The sequence below is a fragment of the Haemaphysalis longicornis genome, unplaced genomic scaffold (genome assembly GCF_048455015.1).
Source record: "Haemaphysalis longicornis isolate Haplotype H1 unplaced genomic scaffold, Haemaphysalis longicornis Haplotype H1 scaffold_13, whole genome shotgun sequence".
Lineage (NCBI taxonomy): Eukaryota > Metazoa > Arthropoda > Arachnida > Ixodida > Ixodidae > Haemaphysalis > Haemaphysalis longicornis.
Genome location: NW_027526233.1, coordinates 29,716,144 through 29,723,073, shown reverse-complemented (window position 1 = coordinate 29,723,073; position 6,930 = coordinate 29,716,144).

Genomic DNA, 6,930 nt, shown 5'->3' with positions numbered 1-6,930 from the left:
CACCCGTGTATACGAGATGTCGACGCACGTTATAGATCCCCAGGTGGTCAAAATTAATCCCAAGCCTTCCACTACGATGCGCCTCATCGCCTGGGTTGCGTCGGTGGTTAAACCCTACAATCAATCAATCAATCAATCAATCAATCAATCAATCAATCAATCAATCAATCAATCAATCAATCAATCAATCAATCAGTGAGGCCTTAGAAAATTAAAGTCCCGATGTTTGTGCTAGTGCACGAGGTCACCATGAAACTACGCGTGCTGTTCAAAACATGAATAAGGCGTCGAGAAATTTCTTAACGTTTCATCATTTTCTTTGGTAGCACAGCCTTCGCTTTATCGACATTCTAAGCGCTTGCGTGTCTAGTTGTCCCCGGATCCTCAAAGTTTCTGTTGTGTTCTTCATTTAGTATTTCGCTTCTCTCACGCTGCAGTCATTACGAGGCCGCGTGTCGCCAAGATCGTGCTATGCCGGTCTTCTGAATTAAACGAGAAGTTGAATGGTGCATTAATTTTTTCACATACTTCACCGCTGGGCTATCCGCATTTTGCTATAAAAAGCTATTCTAACCGCAGCCCATACTGTTCTAATAAATTGCTTCTCCTCTGCCATTCTGATGAGCCCTCCCGAAATGTAAATTTATGAAATGTGTTTGATAACGTAAAGTATTAAAAGGCCGAGCAGTTGGCTAGAAGTTCGGGATAGTGATTAGTTTAAAAGGGCCAGAACCTGCAAATGCTCAGCCCTGAAATATTTTAATGGGACAACAAGGCATGACGAAAAAGACGTATCGAAAGAGACAGTAGATTCACCCCAAAAATAACGGGAGTGAAAAAGGAAAACACAGTTAATCTCCCATCCCCTTCTCTGTTGCAACGACGGCATAGAGAATTTATGAAAGCAGATCTGTGCACTGTTAAGAACAACCCCAATGTAAAAAAGTTCCTTTCACTCTTGCAGGACAGGGATTACCGGTCGTCGGTGGAATGGAGCGTTTTAAGAACGAATGCACTTCTTAAGCGACCCTGAAACTGCGTCCACCGGCGATGTTCGTATAGCATACCCACGTGGGGGATTGGCCAGGAATCTCCTCGTCTTCCTTGGCAACGGGGGGAGATGGGCGCGCGCTGCCTGGCCGCTGACATGGCACATACCCACGTGGGGGATTGGCCAGGAATCGGGCGTGAGAAGGGTTAATGCACCCGCTTAAAGGAGTACTGACACGAAATTTCAAAGCTTAGATCCGCTCTAGCAATCAAGTACAACGACAACACAAATAGGTGTCTCTGAATAGTTGTAGTAGTTGTAGTAGTAGTTGTAGTAGTTCTTTGTAGTTGTGTGTGTGTGTGTGTGATCTCTCTTTCGCGAACATAACCGAACCGCGCAAATTCAACTCGTGCATTCGCACTTTCACATTCTTCCCCTCGGGGAAATGCGGGGAATATTTTGTTATATTGAGTATTAACACGACATAATAAATGCCCAAAATACCCTTTCTTGTAAGATCAATCCAATAATTTTTCGGATAGAATAAAAAATATTCCGACAATTCCAGGTGGAAAAAAATGAGGAGGTTTTTTTTTCGAAATATGTCGAATCCACCTAACAAAATGTCAGAAAAGAATAAAATTTTTTACCGGGCCTAAATGTAACGCCGCTAAAGCTATTACATGATATGTTTTACATGTCAGTTAGGGAAGGTCTGGGCCAAAAGTAATTAAAAATTTTGGGGTGGATTTGACCAGTATTAGGATGATAAATTTGGATTTGGCTAGCATTGAACTGAAACCCTAAATTTGATGGGGTGGTCTAATGAAAAAGTCATTAAAACTGTCTCTGAAAAGTTCTGCGATGGGATTTTGGTGGAGAAGGCATTGAACATATGCATAGAGGCAGAAAGCTATCATTATGCATTGAAAGCAGGTGAGTTGTCTTAGCTGCCTAAGCAGCTCTCTTCGTATTCTTCAGTAGAATAGTTTTCTTCAGCATGCCTGAGGACACTGGCAAAGTTTGCAGGCGCTTCATTGTCTTGTCATGAAGTTCCAAAATGATTCAGCAGAAGGCGTGCCAAATTGGATTCTTTTCGTTACATCAGTAAGGTGGCTCGTACCATCCGTGTGTTTGTGTGGGAGGCGGCAGAGGCGGGAGATTATTCAAGGCTTTTCAGCGGCGACTATTTAGTGACGTAACGAAATGGTTGATATAGGAGTAAAACAAAAAAGCACATTCAATCGCTAAGTTGCGGAGGAGACGGGATGAAATAATTAGTTCAGTTCTCTCGACTGCATGTCGTTCATTTCTTGTGTTCACTTCGACATCGACGTCTGGGGGCACATCTCCCGGCTATCCCTCAATTGCCGTCCGAATCGATGATAAACGAGATTATTAAGCACAAAAAGAAACTTGCGAAAGCATATGCAGAACAGCCGAACATTGTCGCTAAAGGCACATTCACTCTGAACAAAGGGTTTTGGCTCATTTCGATCCATGCCACAACAGGATATGGCTCATTATCGATTACACGTCCGCCGGGTGTTATCTCACCTATTTCGTCAGAATGGCCTTTCCAGTCGAAATTTGCCTGGTTTTTCTCGTTGCTGCAGTTTTATCTAAGGTTTGATTTTGATCTTTTGCTCATTTCGATAAAAAATTCCTGAAATGATCTGAGAGCACTTGTGCTCAGCGAAACTCCCTGAACTCATTTCATCGATTAAAACACTCCAGGGTTAAGGTAGTCCACGTTGATGATGCGAGAAAATTGGTGATACACATCCTTGATGCTCACTGCGCTAACCACTGCGACTAGGCCCAATGGTACCTGTGCGTGTCGTCTTAATACAGTAGCTGACCGATCGTTTGGAAATTGAGAGAACGTTAATATAGTCCGAATAAAATCGCCGTTCGAAAAATTAGGACAACTGTGGGACAACTGGCGCTTTCTCGGGAAAGCCCGAAATATCAAGCAAATCAGAATCTTCGGAGTCCGAAAAAACAGTCGGCTACTCAAATAACCTTTGTATTTTGCGCTGTGAACTTGAAGAATGAGGTAAATATTACTAAACGCCAAAACACTGTTATCATGACTGCCTTACACTCAATACTCCGCCAACTTCACGCAATCTGTTAGTGACTTTCCTATCTGCAGAATACTTGGCTGTGGAAGTTCCAAACCGTTAATATGGAGATAGAAGCGCAAACGCCCGTGGGTTGAGATTTCGGCGCATGCTGAAAATACCCAGGTTTTCGAAATTAATCCGACGCCATCCACTACTTCTGTCTTATTTCCCAGGTGCAGCATCGGCGCGTTAAAGCCCCAGAATTAGCATTTTGAGATTGTTCTGTTATCAGTTGACGAGAACTATGGCATATAACATTGCCCCCCTCCCCCATTAACTGGATAGGCAGAGGTGTCTGTCATACGGCCAGTCAAGCTTCCACAGGAAAACACGCAGTATGAAATCTGCGCTTTCAGGGCACGATCCTCTACTACCGTACACAGGCTCCTGATGAAAGATAGATAGATACGGCTGCATGCAAGAGACACAGGTGAAATCAAAAACAAAACTCCGGAGGCGGCACGTCTGAACAGCGTGGGGTTGCTTTCTCGTTGGATGGCGCTCTCTTTATATGCACAATACTCAGGAGAGCACGCCAAATGGGTACGAAGCAGCTGAAGCAAGAACCTGGCGTATACGTCGTGATGTTCGTCTCGGACGTGCAGCGACCGTCCTCTACGTGACGTCCACGGTGCTCGCGTGACTATCTGGCATCGACATTGATCGAAATGTCGAAGGGATCGCCGTTTACAATATCCCGCCCTTTCCTTCACGACAGCAGTAATGGCCCCCCGTTTAAATTCCCCACTTTTCTAAAGCGCGATTAAACGCCCTCGGTCTACTTTGAAAACCGAGTGGCGAAAGTCCGCGCCTTTTTAATATTTACTGGCTTTCGTTTTTCGTATTTTATGTCGCCTTAATTGCCCGGCCCATTCTAAAACATTAAACAGTGCAAGAAACTCCTTTCATGCATTAAGAGATTTGAAAGAGCGTAAACGAGCTGCTGAGTACGGCTATTTCGCTTTGCACTGGATTTTCTAGAGCATGCGTTACCAAAGCTTCCCCGGAATGTTTATGAAAAGTCAGATGTTGCAACAGTTGGACATCACATTAAGAAAATGTCGAACAACTGAAATCGCCAAGCTTGCATAACGTTCGGACGAAACAATTAATGATTATACAGGCACAAGGCATGATCGTGTACTTTCAGATTTAATCAATACACATTCTTTCTCCGCATAATAACGTGCAGCAAAGCGTCATAATTTTTGTTATCCTAGGGATTAACGTTGACAAAACTAGCGTGTATAAGTGGCAACTAGTTACAGTTGTATACAACAGCGTGATCCAGCAATAGAATGAAAACATATAGCTGTTAATTCTTTCGGAGCTACCCAGCACCTCCCCCGATGTGTTAAAAGAGATTTCATTTTCAAGGCATATCTTAGTAGCGCCCCTCCTGGCCGGTCACCGTCCAAGTAATCGCTGCGCTAAACATGAATCTTGTAGCCAAGAAACACGTACTATAAGACTACATCCCTTGACGCTACCAAAATATGGACGACGTATCGCGCTTTCTGCAATATAGGTTGCCCATTTAGAACACAGTCCACAAGCTACAACACCCTTCTTACTTTATAGCCGCCAGCCTCACAGTTTCAGGGATCACATCTTCGCATCCCTTCAACACGAGGAGCTTTTCTAGATTGATACATCGATCTTTCCTGGCGATGAAACGCGCCAGTTTTCCAGCCTTCGCCCACCCACGTTGTAAGATCTCTAACCTTCACCAGATCTTACGAACGATTCCGGTGATGCATTAGTGATCTCCACCACAGACCGCACGCGTGGATAGTGAAAGTATTCTAGCGGAACACATTGTTCTTTTGCAGGCCCTAAACCCACAATCAAACTCAACCGTCCCGAAGCAACTGTATTATCTTTGTTTGTTACCGCGTCATGGTTAAATATAGATAGTGACTTTGGCTAGTCCCTCAGCCGAACCGGTGAGGCCGTTATAACAAAAAATGTTAAACACAATGCTTTCTTGCACAAAAACCACTAGAGTCATTTATTTGGTAAGCCCCAGCTCTATAATCACCGTCGAAGTCACTTTTTCGCTTTTAAGCCTGCCGTCGGTCCTGCTTTGCCTATTTTGGGAGCCGTCGTGCAGCTCTGTTCGCAAAGTTTTTTTTTACTTGTGGTGAGCGCCTTTTAGCCACTAGATGGTGGTTTTGCGCCAAGTCTTCAATACGAATAATTTCAAAATGCTGGCTCCGCGATGCTACGATCATTGAATGGAAGAACAGCACCCAGTGTGGCAATCTGGAAGGTGTGCAGCCAAACAAAGACGTTTTTGGCGCGCGGCTTCAAAGCACAAATGCGGAAAGAACATGCACAGCGTCTTTGGATTGCCTTGGCTGAAACATCAGCAATGCAACGTTTGCCAAACAATTTCTTCATTCAGCTGGTTTTAGACTAGCATTTTGATCTGTATCTGCAAGTTTATAGAAGGAAAACACTACAATAAACACGAAGAACATGCTAAAAGTGGGACGTGGTAACTTACTAACTGCTTGCTGAAAAACGGCTTTTGAGCCACAAATGCAACCTTTTTCATAAGTGTGATTATGCAAAATTTGCATAAGGAGGTGACCTTCCCTAGTGCCGAAGAAAAACGCCACCTTTTTATCAACTTCGACTTACCCCGTGCCCTTAACAAGCTCATTTATCAATTATCCACGGGCGCTCATTCTGCGCTGTAAGCCGTGCTCTTGAAGCATACTCGGGAGGACGCCATCACTAACAAACGCGAAAAACAAAGGAAGACAACCAGAAACCAGCGTTGCCTGTAGCTGTAATTTGCAGCAGCGACAACTGAATGGTCAAAACACACTGCACGCTGGCTGCTCCCACACATTTATGATAATGCGGGGGAATAAAAGGGCTATGTCATTTCAGTAGCGCCACACCTTCGCTGTGCCGGCGCTCCTGCCATTAAAGTATTGCTAAGCCGAGATAGTTCTGAGCTCGTTCGTCGATTTTCCGTGTTGATGAGGGATACGAATCGTATCGTTCTCCTTAAAGGGGTCATGAAGTCAGAATGCAAGTTTGCTTCATTCAACAGATTACCTTCTTAGAATCATGCTTTTAACGTAAACGTCGCTCAAATAAGCTGTATAATTAAAAACAAAAAAAAGGGAATGGCCATGCGACCTACTAGATCATTTCCCACAACAGAACCTGTGATATCATACCAGCCTGCTCTGCCATTGGCGAAGGCTGAAAAAAGGAAACCCAAACTAGCCAGAACTTATAAGCTTGCCGAAAGAGCTATATGCGCTTACATTTAGGGCATATTCTTTTTATATCAGTTAGAATGGTCGGACAAACAGTGGAAGTTACGTAAGCACACGTAACCATAGATGTACTGATGCGTACTGCGGTTGGTACTACGCGCACTATGCTTTATTTAAATGCACAGCAGTCCGGCGGTTTGGAGTTCTCAGACGACACTGGCCGATTGACGCAAGCGATGGTGCCTTACGTGACCATATTTGTCGAGCGAGCACCGTGTTTCACGAGGCGAATGTTTTCTCCATGAGCAAAGATAAGCTAGCTTTAAATACGGTAACAAACAGACCAAAGTTATAAAACATCTTGCCACGGTGTGGTGGCAAAATCTCGGTTGGCTATTTGTAAGCAAGACTCCGCTTTACATCAAGTTTAGCTGAAAGACCTGTTCTTATCATGTCATTGCAAACGTCGTTCCATCACGGGTTTTGGCGCGAGAATAAAAATTTTATCTTAAATTCATTACTTTAGCACTAAAGAAGGCATCGTTTTATTCCGGAGAAACGCTGGGGCACT